The following is a 13,528-nucleotide window of genomic DNA, read 5'->3' as shown; positions in this document are numbered from 1 at the left end:
CGGTGCCTGGGCGTGTGTGTGCGTGTGTGTGTGCGTGCGCGCGCGTGTGTGTGTGTGTGTGTGTGCGTGTGTGTGTGTGTGTGTGTGTGTGTGTGCGGTGCGGGTGCGTGTGCGTGCGCGCGCGCGCCGCCCCAGGGCTGCCACTCACGAGCTCCTTATTTAGGTCAATTAGGGAGCAAATCCCGGCGCGGGGGGAGCGGCGGGGCCGGCCCCGGCACACGGGCAGCAGCCGTGGGGGGCTTGGCCGCTCCACGTCCCGGGCCTCCCATTGGCTGCAGCGGGCTCAGCGGGCAGCCCGGCCAGCCAATCCGCGCCGCGGACATCGCAGTTATATTAATATCATTAATAATAATCCCCCCCCCTCCCGTCCCCCGCCGAGCGCTTTCATGTCTGCGGCGGCGGCGATGGACGGAGGAGATGCGCCCTCCGCCGCCCGGAGAGCCTGCACCGGCCCCGCCGGCCCGGCAGCCACCGCCGCGGGCTGCCGGCGGAGCGGTGAGGTGGCCCGTCGCCCGGAGCCCCCGGGTTGGGGCACTTGAACCGGGAGGGGCCGCGGAGGGACACCTGCCCCCGTGAGCGGGCAGTGTCCGCGGCCGCGGACTGTCCCGCCGGTGGAGGGGAGGGCAGCCGGCACGGGAGGGCGGGGGACCCTCGTCTACAGGGTCTCCGGAGGCCCGGTTGGTGTCATTTAACCTTTTCCTATATGTATGTGCATATACATATATACGCCTTTTTATTTATAGATGTGTGCTATGCCTGTATAGTTTGTTTAGGAAGACGGCCAGCCCACGCTCATGGAAGAGGGGCCCCTCCACGCCGCCCCCTCTCCCACCGCCCCGGGCAGGGAGGCAGCGGCGATGCGCTGCCCGCTCCAGCCCCCAGCCCATGGCTCCTGGCGTTCCCCCTCCGCAGCCCGGCTTTTTTGTTATTATTCCTGTTGTAAGTCCCCTTCATGGAAAGGCGTAGAGCCACCCTCCGCCTGTCCCCTTTTGCTGAGCCTGCTGGATCCGCCCGCCTCGGGACAGGGACCTCCAGCAACCCCAAAAACTCCCCCTCGCTGGAGGGCTCCGGCGCAGGAGAGTTATCCTCTGCCTTTTCCCTTGGGACCAGGCGGACCAGGGCTGTAGAGGGACGAATCCATCCAGAGTGCCCGTCGGAGACCCGTGGAGGTTTGGGTGAGTACAGGGGTGCCCCTCCCATGTTCACCTGCGGGTCAGCTCTCTCCTCCTGCTCTGCTCTGCCTCCTCTGCCGGGATATCCCTGTTTATTCCCCTTTACGGTGCTCCTGGACAAGCACCCCCTTTCCCAAGCCCCGCCCCCCCGCCCGCTTTTGAACGGAGGCCCCGGTTCTGCCCGACGGGAGTGTCCGTCCGGCGGGGCCGGGGTGCAGCCGGGTGCGGAGCCGGCCTCCCCGGCACGAAGCGGTCCCGCTCCCTTTCCCGGGGTGGCGGTGGGGACCTCTGAGGTCAGGGCCTATTAAAGAAAGCAAAAAAAAAAAAAAAAAAAAAAAAAAAAGAAAGGAAAATAAAGGAAAAATTCCAGTTCCAAAGACTCCAGAAAGATGCAAACTGCCAGAGCTCTGAAATGGACTCTAGAAAAGCAGGAATGTGCAGGGGCATGTTCGGCTGTCGGTCTTACCTGGGCAGAGACCGAGGAGCGATCTGGTGAATTGTAAACCGGGCGAAAGGGCCATTTGTCACTTGTTGCACGGGAGTGATGGTAACGAACATTTCTTTTATCATCTGCGCATCTTGGTGCGTGTTGCTGGGTAGCAAATATGAGTTTGACCAGTATGTCTTAAGCATCCATAAACTGTCAGCTCTGTTTGACTGGCAGACTCAGAAAATACATGTATGCTTTCCGGAATAAAGAGAAAAATGCGGACCCTGGTTACTTCTATACATTTCATATACAATGTACAAACGATATGCGTATATACCCTACCCATATTTTAAAAAGTGTTCCTACAGTGTGGTCATGCAACTCATGGAATATTATTTGCTTTCCACTTAGAAATAGTATAATAAAATCAATAAGAGTAAATTTATTCTTGCTTTTTTCCCCCCATATTTCTTCAACACAACGTATAACTGTTTGGTGTGCAGTAATGCTGAACTGTGTTTGTGAAGAGGCGTGTATACTCAGACATATTCCTGAAACACAAAATCAGGATGAGTGTAATTCTATACCTGCAAATACACTTGTACGTACATGTCCGTGTGTATAGGGTATTTCTTTAAGCTTTTATATTGCTATAGTGACGTGACTGCTAACACTTAATACTTTTTGTGCCTGTTATGATGAGGAGGAGAAAAAGGGCGTGTGTTTACTGGATGTCTCCCTGCAGGACTCCGCGTCGGGAGCAGAATAAGCAGACAGTGACGGTATTTTCGTAATTTAATGTCAGAAAGACATCCTGGGCCCCTGCCCTAGCACCTTTCGGTGTCATTTGCCCGGGGGTAACGCGGGGAGGGGGTTCCCCTTGTGCCGAGGGCACTGCCATCACCCCGGGCTAGCCCTCCCGTCGGGCAAGGGCCGTGTCGGCGCGGCTCCCGGGCCGTCTCCGGAGGGGCTCAGGGTGGCCGCGGCGAGGCAGAACCTCTCCTTCCCCCACCGCCTTCTCTCCCAGAGCCATGTCTTTGTAAACCTTTATTTTTTTACAGGCTGCTGAGCGGAGAGGCTTTCCCTGGGCAGCAAGCTCCTGCCTGCCCGCCTCCGGGTCAGAAGGGATTTCCCCGTGTTTTCGGCAGGCGCAGCTGTGAGACCGGCTTTAGACTACAGGTGTGGGCCCCTATTTTTTTCCATCTCTGGCTCTATTTCTTTCCCAGGGACATTGTTTTTCTCCGACGCTTTGGAGACCTCCAGATCCGGGGCAGCGCAGGGAGGTGCTGTGGCCTGCGGCCCTGGCGCCACTGCCGGTGGGGTCCCTCCCGCTGAGCCGTCCTGGCTCCCAGTCCGTGCTCATCACCGGCGTGGGATGCCCGTGGGCTGTCCCCGCCGTCCCCACCTCCGACGACTCCTGAGCCTTTGACAGGGTTTACTCGACGTGGGTGCAAAGCGCGGCCGGCTGCCACTCAGGGGGCAGGGAGGAGCGGGGATTTGGGGCCGGGCTCCGCAGGGAATCAGCAGCCGGAGGGCTACATTTGGGGCCGAAACCGTGTTTGCGAGTGTGACAAGGGCCTCCAGTGAGCCACGGGGATGCCGGGCCGGGCTCTCCCGCCGCTGCCCTGACGCTTCCCGTACGGGCTGGAGCGGGCCTGCCTGCAATGTGAATGCAATTACCCCGACGGTGTTTGATGTCTCCCCTTGCTCCCCCCTGCCCCAGCACTGCCTCGATGTGTCGTAAAATAGAAATGAAATGAAATGAAATGAAATGAAATGAAATGAAATGAAATGAAATGAAATGAAATGAAAGACAGGCTTTAGCTCTCGCTACCTAACCTCTGCTCCTGTGTGCTGCTCAGGGCCCGCGGGACGTTTGGAGCCCGGACCTTTGCAGGAGGCGTTTAACCCCCAGATCTGCGGGCAGAGCCGGCTCCTGGCAAGGGGAGCCGTCTCTCGTTCTCCATGCCAAAAAAGCGGCGCTGAACAGATCGCTCAGTTCCTATCGCCCTCCCGACAGATCACAACGGCAGCGCTGAGGGTAAGGAAATTCTTGGGCAACATCTACCTCTGGTTGATATATTGAGAGATATATATATAGGTATATACTTATAAATAAAAGTAGTTTTTCAGCCAGACTCGGTTTAGCTATAAAAATAAAGCAAATAAAGACCATATTCTCATCTTCAGTAAACAGTCGGGAGCCACCAAAACGCAAAAGCAGACACTCGGAACAAGCGTTTGTTTTTCGGGTCCAACGCTCCTTTAGAGGAGCAGAGGTGGTGGTGGGATGGTTTGGGTGTCTACTTAAAAAAGAAAACCAACCACCATAAAATAAAAGATCAACCAGAAGATGGTTGTACTGCCTCTAAACCTCAGTATAACATCTCCCTCTTCCTCGTCCTCCTCCCAGGGAGTGCTGGGGAAATTGCTCAGCTCCCGGGGGAGCCGCCCAAACCTCTCCCGTCGGGGCACCTCCCATCCCTGCATGGAGTTCACCAGGTCTCTGCTCCGGCTCCGCCACCGTCAAAAAGTCGCGGATGCGGAGCAGGACCCGGGGGAGGGAGGTGACATCCCTTTGGGCCTTGCTGGGACAAAGGAGGGAGAGTTTCAGAGGGGTGTCCGAGCCAGCCCGACCCCCCCCCCCCTCCCCCCCCCGCCTGGGTGAGGGTCCTGTGCGCATCTCACGGGGATACCCCTTTTTGGGTGGCCTTTCGGGCAGGGAACCCGCAAAGGACAAGGACAACACGGCAGTAGACACCCCACCCCACCCCTTTTATTTATTTATTTTTTTTTTTCTGCAGGTAGAAAATTCTAAAACCCTTCAAATGTGGGTTAAATAACACTTAAGTAGCAACACTGTGTGGAATTCCTTTCTGAATTTGCAGTAAATTTTAAGGGCTCCCCGAAGATGGGGAAAAAGAGAAACTGATAATTCTGGGGAGGGATTTTTCAGTAAATTATCTTTATAAACCCAACCCTACTGAACTGTTCACCGTCAGTGATGTTGGCAGAGAACTTTTCCCCTTTCAAGGACGCTGCACAACCCATGCTGGTTCCCATGAATGTGTTCATTATTCACAGATAGTCACTAAATGCTTTGGAAGGAAACTTCCAGCCCGTAGCACGTCCTGACTGTCTGTGATGCTTATTTATTCCTCGTTATAAATGTCACACAACTGGGAGCATGAATCCCATCGCTTAAGTGCTATTTCTTTGCTAAGTGAGGGGTATTTTAACCCATGATAAATTATCAAACTGGGGAATATCCTTGGGTATGTGAATATATTAACGAAGAAAACACTTTGAGAATGATTTTGGGGAATATCTATCGCCATGTATTAAAATTCCAGAGCCCTTTCGGAAATATTTATTGTCTGACTGGAGATGGGGAGAGAAAATGGATCATCAGCAAATTATATGACATCTTTTAAAAAAAGGTAGTCCCTACAGAAATGAGCTAGCAATTATAATACAGTCCTGTTGTAAAGTGACTTTTCCAGAAAAGTCTTTGGTATTGACTTCCTGACAAAATTTTAACTTTTTTTTTTCTTTTTCTTTTTTTTTTTTTTTTGTATGTACAGTGAGAGAATGCATGATTTTAGTGGTACTGGTTAGGGTCAGCCACAGGAGAATTATGGAGGTCATGTGAAATAGGTGCCAATAAAGCTTTTATTATTGTTATACAGACAAAAGAGCATTATGGAAAGAGATCCTTACCAGACTTAACCATGGATATTTTGTTCTGTTAACAATCAAGTTGGAAAATACAGAGACACAGTAAAAAAAGAGTGACTTTTCAAAGCTATTGAACATTAACTTATTATCCATAAGACTTTTGGAATTATTTTCCCTCAAAAAATGAAGGTCTCCTGAAATGAAACATTGCACACAACTATTTATTTTGCCTAAAACAAAAGATCTAGGGGAAAAAAATGCACTGTCACAATAGAATATAACTATTTAAATTTTGAAATAATATTTAACATTTTATTTTTGTGTTATAGAAGATAAGAAAATCAAACTATTTTTAACTAACAAGGTAGACTATCTCTAGTTTGTATGTACTTACAGTTTGAATCTGAAGATTTTCTGCCAGAACTTGAGGATTCTGAAATAGAATTTCATTGCAGTGGTGTTCTCCTTCCCTCATGCAATCTTGAATGATTTCAGTGGTGCATTAAGCCATTGTCAAGGACTGTAATGAACTTCTCCATGTGTTGTTATATTGGATTCTTAGATCAATCTTCAAAACAAGTTGGAACTTAGTAAATTTAGTAAAAACTCATACCTTCTTAAATCTGATTGACTCAGGAGTTTTAGATTAATTCCAGGACAGAGCCAAATTCAATCAAAGAAAGTATTAAGAACTTACAGTACAAAACATCCTTTGTATTTTTACAGTTGTGTAAAAGGAAAATTGATGCATGGATCAAAGCTACCCCCAAATAACATTAACATTGGGATAAAAATTATACTAGCTTTTTCACTTTGATAGTAAAATGACTCAAATTGTGTGTACTCTAAGGGAAGGGCTCAGGAAAACTTGTGAAAATTACATGGAGCTTTATTATTTTAAAAAATCACCTGTATTTGTGAGTTATATTAATAAGAAGCAAGTGAGCTCTGCATAGATAGAAGACAGAAAACATCACCTTTCCACTGACCTGTAATTCATTTATCATAACAGAGGACAACATAGCAAGCTTTAAAGCTGCCATTAGATCAAGGAAAGTATTTTTCATTGTCATGTAAAAATGATACTTTTGCAAATCATATTTGAGTGAGGCATACAGATTTCCCAAAAAATCCCCTCTACCACCAATGATATATATACAAATTTAAAACCATGAATTTTTGAGTGAGTTCAGAAATAATCTTTATAGAAATCAATGCGTAGTTAGAGTTTATGTGAGTCATTAAAATCTGGGGATGAATGTAACTTTCAAATGGTTCTGTAATGTATTAGAAATGGTTTTGCAATGCTCCAGCATATGTGGAGATACATATCTGGAGATATATACAGTTACATACATGCGAATATGTTTATTATGGTATACAAAAATTACATTTTCACATAGCATGAAAGTAGTGTTGAAATGCCTTGAGAAAGGACTGGACCTAGTCAAAATTAATATTGTAATGAACTCAGATCCTAATGTAAATCCATGGAAACCCCAAATGCATTCACTTTCTTGTTCTGAATTATTTTGTTATCAAGTCCGATTAGTCCTAGAAAAGCCTGAAGCAGTAGGAAGGCTGGGTCAAACACTGAGTGAACTCAGTGGTAAAGCTCTGTTTGCTTTCTCTCAGCAAGCAACACTGAGATGTGCTATCTTCCCCGGCATCTCAGTGGGGCTCGGCAGGAAACCCAACCATATCAGCTCCTTCTCATAAGATTCCCCTTTGACTTCACAAACTCCTTGAGTTGTGTTAGGATGGTGCGAGCCAGTTCCCACAGTAATTCCTTATGAAACCTGAACACCGCAGCCCACATTCTGCCCTTGTGAGGACATGAGAAGTCAACCCAGAAATTTACACAGGCCTCTGGCTATGAATAATAAAATCTGTACTGCAGTTATCTGAAGTTAGAGTGATAAGTGGACTTGCTGCAGGAAAATTTCCATATCACACTTTGTAAATCCACATCTTACCCAGAAGAAGCTAAAGTCTTGATTTCAATGGAGACAGTACTGGGGAGACGGGCAAGGAGAGATGAAAGTGCACCTTTGTTGTGCATCACAGGGCTATGTCCTACCAACTAAGTAGGAAGAGGTGCCAATGCCCCTTTTATCTCATTCTCTAAGGCAAAGTTCTCCTCCCATATCCACTGGGGAGAATTAATCAAACTAAGTGGAGATTTCTAAGTCTAACCTTTTCATCCCGTGCTCCTCTTAAAGACAAAGCATATCTAGCTAATATTGTCCGCATATTCAGGGGGTAACTGTCATATAAGAAAAGTCAGATGAATCACTTTGCGTATCTCCTTCCAACTGTCTGGTCTTGGGGAGGCTTTCTTGCCACTTCATGACAATACACACCATGGTGCAGATGGGTGAAGGGCAGCTCTACAGAGAAGATGCAATTAACTGAATTTTGTAAGGGGAAGGCACTCGGTTGGAGATGGGACTGCTCTCTTTAATGAGCACACTATAATGGTGTGGCGTCTCTGCTTCAAGTCATGGCTGACTTAGTCTTCCCTTATCCTGCTCAAATGCTTCATATGACTTGGCCTTCTTGTCTGGGTGTGTATAGGCAAGTCAAAAGGATCATGGCACAGGCTTAGGCAAATGCCTGTTCATAGTCTTCACTGTAAACTTACTCCCTGGCAGATTTTGGCTTATCAGTCCCCTTCCAGACCATGTTGGGGCATTTATAGGATAATAAAGTCCATGGATTGCTCCCGGTAGGTATCAGACCACCCTGTTTTGGAGTGGAAGATCATGTAGTCTGCAGAGCCAAGCATATAGGACTAGAGGATGAGGCCAGCATGGATCCAACCTGAAGCACCCAAAACCCCATCATTCATCTGGCAAGGGACAGCAGTTTCCTCAGATAGTAGGAAGAAAAGGTGACCTGTCACCATGGTGTGCAGTTATGGTAGTTTGGGAGGGTGATATGTGTTTTGCAAAGGGGAGTACCTCTTGCCTACACGTCCTTCTCTCCCCAGCCAGCATCCTTGCAAAAGCCTGGCAAACACCGGCCCTTTAGCGGTATTTATAGTTATATCTCTATCTGATGAGCCACTCTAAAAGTAGGCTAACTCAAAACATACCACATAGCTGCTTGGAAATGCAGACGTGAAGGGATATCTGGTTCTAATATACAGATCACCTTATGGTGTGGCAGGTTTCAGTTTCCACAATAGAGAGTGCATTTGTGCTAGGAGTGATTTAAGCCATTTGGGACCTTCAAAAGCAGAAACCCTTCATGAACCTTATTGGAAATGACTACACTTGGTGAAAAAAAAAGGAAGAGAAACTAGAGGGGTGATCCAAGATCACACACATCTAAAGAGTAGAAAGGTGGAAAGGAAGCCTTTTCCAAAATGTTGCTCTTTCTCACAGAAAATTCCTAAGTTGAGTGTGAGAGAAGTATCTCCATTCTTTTGTTGAGCTATGAAGTACTGCTAACGCTGATGGAACTGACATCTTATTGCAAAAAGCCATCAGGTTTAGTTCAAAACAGTCAGTTTATTAAGTATTAGTGGTATTGGCCGTCATCTTTTCTTTTGCATTTTCATTTTTGTGTTTCTCCTTCTGTTGAGAGAGGCAATGAGGAGGACAGCAAAGCAGGTTTTTCCTTTCAGATACACCTGGTGGATTTGAGCTCTGATATTTCTCTTTCCCTCACTGCACGGAAATCCCTTAGGAAGAGCAAAATATCAGCATAAAGATCGGCAGTGCAGATTGGAAAAAAGGATTTTGCCCTTGGGTCCAAATTCTGGAATGTTTTCTGCAGATCACAGACTCCATAAAACATATGTACTTAATAAATAAGCAAACAAGGCTTGTGCTTGAATGGGGCTTCCAGGCAGTAAAGGAGAACAACATTTAGCGAGTTGGGGTTGGTGGGGTTGACACTTACATCCCTTGTATCCCAGAGTCGCTTTTTTACAAATGTCTACTTTTCTTCTTCACACCAACAGTTCTGTTGAGGTACACAAGAGGAACATTTTGTAAGCTTATTCCAGGTGATCTGAAAGGGTACTTCCTCACAGAGCTGACTCCTCATGCAGAAAACGGAGGGAATATGTCTACCTTGTCAAATAAGTAAACCAGATGAGCTAAGAAGGCATTCCCTCATTCACATCTACTGTCTCACTGCCTGCACAGGTCAGCAGGGAAAAAAACAGAGGGGAAGTAGCTGGAACGACGCCAACACTCCCAGCTTTTGGCACCCCTCTGCAGCGGGAACTCGGGGTCTTTTTGCATCCCTCTGCTCTGGAGCTGTCAGCAGGTAACATGCTCTGTCGTATATCTTAGAGCTGCTGAAACAATTTGTGCTCTGTCTCCACCTTTTGCAGAGCTCGCCTGACCCTGCCTTGCTCCTTGCTTAGGGTGAGGCGGTTTCAACCCCCTCAGCAGCCCCAATGGGTCGTCCAGGCTTGGTCAGGCCTAAAAAGCTGTCCTCTTACATTTAGCAAGAGAGAAACATGTCCACCATCTGCTTGCAATTGCTCTCTAAGATGCCGAGCGTAGTCTTTGCTTTTGCTTGTCTCCTGAACATTTGACAGTCAGGACATTCAGAGTGAGTGAGATCTTATCTGTACTTTTTGGTTGTCAGACCAAAGGCCCAAACACTGCCAGGTCTCCACAGGGTTCAGCTGGGATGGAGGACATGTGCGTTAAACAAGATGGCTGTCCACAGCAGCAATCACATGTTTCCACAGCGCCATGATCCCCACTTGGGGCAGGAGCCAGCCAGAAGTTAGATGTTCAGTCTGATAGATTTATCTTGACGACTTCTGTGTGGAGGGGCAAGAGGGGCACCTGCAGAAGGTGACCCATCTCCCCTCCCCATGCACCCCTACTTGGCAGGGATGAACACTACTGCAAGTGCTGCCAAAAGTCTCTGTAGAGGACAATGATATTAAACCAAACACCTAACTTTTAGCTGTTTGAGGCTGGTTGAAATGAAGCCTACCTCTGTTTCTTCATTTTCTGGCTGCTTCTAGCTTGTCTAGCTGGAATAATCCTTTCCCCTTCCTCCATTTGTGCCTTTTAGTGTGAAGAACAACAGAAGCAGACTAAGGACCTGACTCATCACTCCATCTTTTGCTTATCCTTAAAAATATATGCATATAGCCTCAAAACTATGCCATACAAAGGTGCATGACAACCATTCCCTTACATAAAATGGCAAGTTTTGCGGGACTGTAGCCAGATTATTACATGGTACAGTGAAGTCAAATTCAAGTTCAGCTGAGGATAAAAAACACAGTGTTTGCTTAGACTTCTTGTTATTTTAGTCCACAGGGATAAAAAACAATTGATTCATCTGGAGCTCTTCATTTCCAGCATAATTTTAATTGTTTTATTAAGCACAACAATGTTATTATTCTGAGTTAACCGTGTTTGGTTATGTGTATCTTAACCTTGCGTTCAATTCAGAAAAAAAATAACTGACAATGAAATATTTCCTTGGACTTTGTGATGGTCAGTGAAGTCTTGTGGACACCTCTGGGATAAACAGTGGATTAAAAAGAGACTTTTATTCTGAGTCAGAAACAGCAAGCATCTTTTTGTCTGATGTTTGGTTCTTGCTTTCTGTCCTGTGCTGATATTCCCAGTGTTCCTACATAGGGGTTTTCCCTTTTTGATATATCTGCTAAGGTCCGTTTAAAAAAATCTGAAATCCACTGAGATTTGGCTCAAAAAAACCCCCAAAACCTTAGCCTTATGAGGTACAAATTTAAGTGTGGATTATCTTTCAGAAACCTGAGTCTGGGGAATCTGAACTTCTTTCCATAACGACCAAATCTACAGTTTGCATGAGACATGGGAAGGATTAATTGGGATTTAATCAGCACTTGCATCCTGTTGATCCTAAGTAACCCTCAGTGTTGTTTACAGAGCTTTGGGAGCCTTGTTGACACCTAATGAAGACCTATAGATTCTTTAGATCCAATTTAAATTCAGATTACTATTCCAGATTAGATTACTACTACCAATTTTGCAAACACTAATAAATCCTAAAGGTATTATCTGTACATAATCAGAAATTAAGCAGGATATGTGAGCACAGACTATTTAGAATTCTACCATAACCAGCATGTTTAAGAAAAGAAGTATAAAAATCCTAAAGTTGTCTTTCACACAGGCTGAATCTGGGGAAATTATTAGTTGGCATGTGAGTTTATATGGCTTTTATTTAGCAAGAGTAGTTTGGATCTGAATGAGATCTGAGGAAAGTAATCCAAAATCTGTGCGTTCCCTGAGTTGGGAATTTTCTAAGTGTCTGGATCTGACCTATTTCAAGACAGTCGTCTTTGACCATAGGCCACATGGTCTTTGTTCTGGGTTTGACTTATTTCTATTCTGCAGTCTTATCTGATGTTTCTGCCAGGTGCACATTTAGCCAGACTTCCTTGGTATGAAACAGCACACTTGTGAAACAGTAAATGAGAAAATATTTTTGCTAGCAGGAATCAGCATTTTGCATCTTTTCCTTGTGTAAATAAAGTCAACAAAAAAAGTGTCTGATGGCTCTGCACTTATTTTGAAAGAGATTAAAATATTTCTTTTACTTTTTTTCTCCCTTTAGTTTTCTTATGCTGGATTGCGCTATCAGGGTGTTTTATCTGCTTTCAAAATGTGTGCCTGTATTTACTTGCATGGAAGAAAATGCAAATATTAATGTAAACGAAACATAGGTGAAAATAAGGTGACGTAGAAGAACAACCTTGACGATGTGTAGATAGGTACGATGTGTAGATGTGTTTAATCGTTTAAATACCAGGGCAGAAAGCTACCTCACTGTCAGCTTAACTGAAGACCAAATGGGCCTTATCGCAGTGCCACCTCGAGGCCAAATCCCTCCCCTGACCAAGCACAGACTTCTGCAAAAAAAAAAAAAAAACCCGGACCGAGGGTTGTCTTTTTCTCATTTCCCTCACTAAAAGTTTAGTCAAAGGTGAGGTCCGTGGTGTTAAACGGCTTCAAAACGGTCCTGGTACTTCAGAGCCCATCGGGATGATCACGGATGTTGCGAGAGCATAGTGCATGTAACCGATCTCAAACAAAAAATGATTGCTGTGGTCTAAATGGATTAAGATTTTTCCTAGCAGTTCTGTACTGTGTAATCCAAATGCATAATAAACTTAGATCTGTACTTTTGCCAAGTTATAATTTATAAATAAAAGGATTCAGAGCAAGCCAATTTTCCTATTTAGTTTTAATAGCTAATACTCTGAAAACCTCAAGGCTAATTAAACTGTACATTGTCCTGCTGCATTTAATTATTCAGATATTGATCTAACATCTTAACACACAAGGCAAAACAGTGACATATTTTATATTTGGAAATGGAAAAAATAGGAAGCAGACCTGGTTTAAAAATGATTTAGCAGTTAATAACTGAACTCAAAGAACAGTTTTTCCAAGTGTTGATTTTTTCATGGGCCACACAGTCTTTCTGTCTATTGAAAAAAGAAGAAAAATGAAAAAAGACAAAAAGTAAAAAAACCCTACAGAATTTTGTAAAAAAGCCTGCCTCAAATTTCACATCTAGCTGAAAAAATCCTACACAGTACGTTGCCAAAACCACATGTCTGTACAAAGATGAAGACAAGTCATTTGACTGGGAAAGTCAGAGGAATCCGGTGTTCAAGTTCTGACCCTACCTGAGACAACTTCTGACCTTGAACTAATAAATATTTAGCCTGCCTTGTTGCATCACTGCCTAAAAACTGAGCCTCATGTTTCTTTCTTTTACTGTTGTCTTAATTTAGGTCACCATCTTTCTGATATGGGACTTGGCCTTACTGGGTGCTTAACCTTGGATCTAAAAAAGAAGCCCCACCACAACACAAAACAAACTATTCCCCATGGACAACCAATAAGGTTCTGCTGAAAGAATGAGTTTGTGTTCCTCCTTAGGTTCTTCTTTTTTTTTCCCCTTTTAATGGCTTGGAAACATCATCACATTCTTGGGAAGCATTCTCGTGACTTCTTTGGAAAAGCTATTTTTCTCTCTCCCAACCAGAATCTGTGGGGCCTTTGGAGAATGAGAATCACAGATGTTTTGGGTCCGCTGGCATCTCTTTCATTTTTATTGCTACACAAAGCAGAAGAACAGAACCTGGGTTATTTGGAGAGGAAATCATCTGTAATTTAGCTATTTACAGCTAGCCTAGACACCCTAAACTGCACAAAAACATCTGAACCTAGCACACAGTCTGTCCTCCACAGGACACATTTATCAG

The 13,528-nt window shown here is 45.2% G+C and overlaps 1 long non-coding RNA gene across 1 annotated transcript; it reads left to right on the top strand.

The window, feature by feature from the left end:
- The first annotated feature begins 3,478 nt into the window (after positions 1 to 3,478).
- LOC141942077 (uncharacterized) lies at positions 3,479 to 10,371 on the top strand. The gene is made up of 3 exons (XR_012628515.1): positions 3,479 to 3,643; positions 9,438 to 9,561; positions 10,330 to 10,371. It is a non-coding gene; the product is annotated as an uncharacterized LOC141942077 (long non-coding RNA).
- Positions 10,372 to 13,528: the final 3,157 nt, after the last annotated feature.

This window comes from Strix uralensis, chromosome 4 (assembly GCF_047716275.1).
Source record: "Strix uralensis isolate ZFMK-TIS-50842 chromosome 4, bStrUra1, whole genome shotgun sequence".
Classification (NCBI taxonomy): Eukaryota; Metazoa; Chordata; class Aves; order Strigiformes; family Strigidae; genus Strix; species Strix uralensis.
The sequence above is the reverse complement of the archived record's forward strand: the minus strand, read 5'-3'. Positions and strand labels throughout refer to the sequence as shown.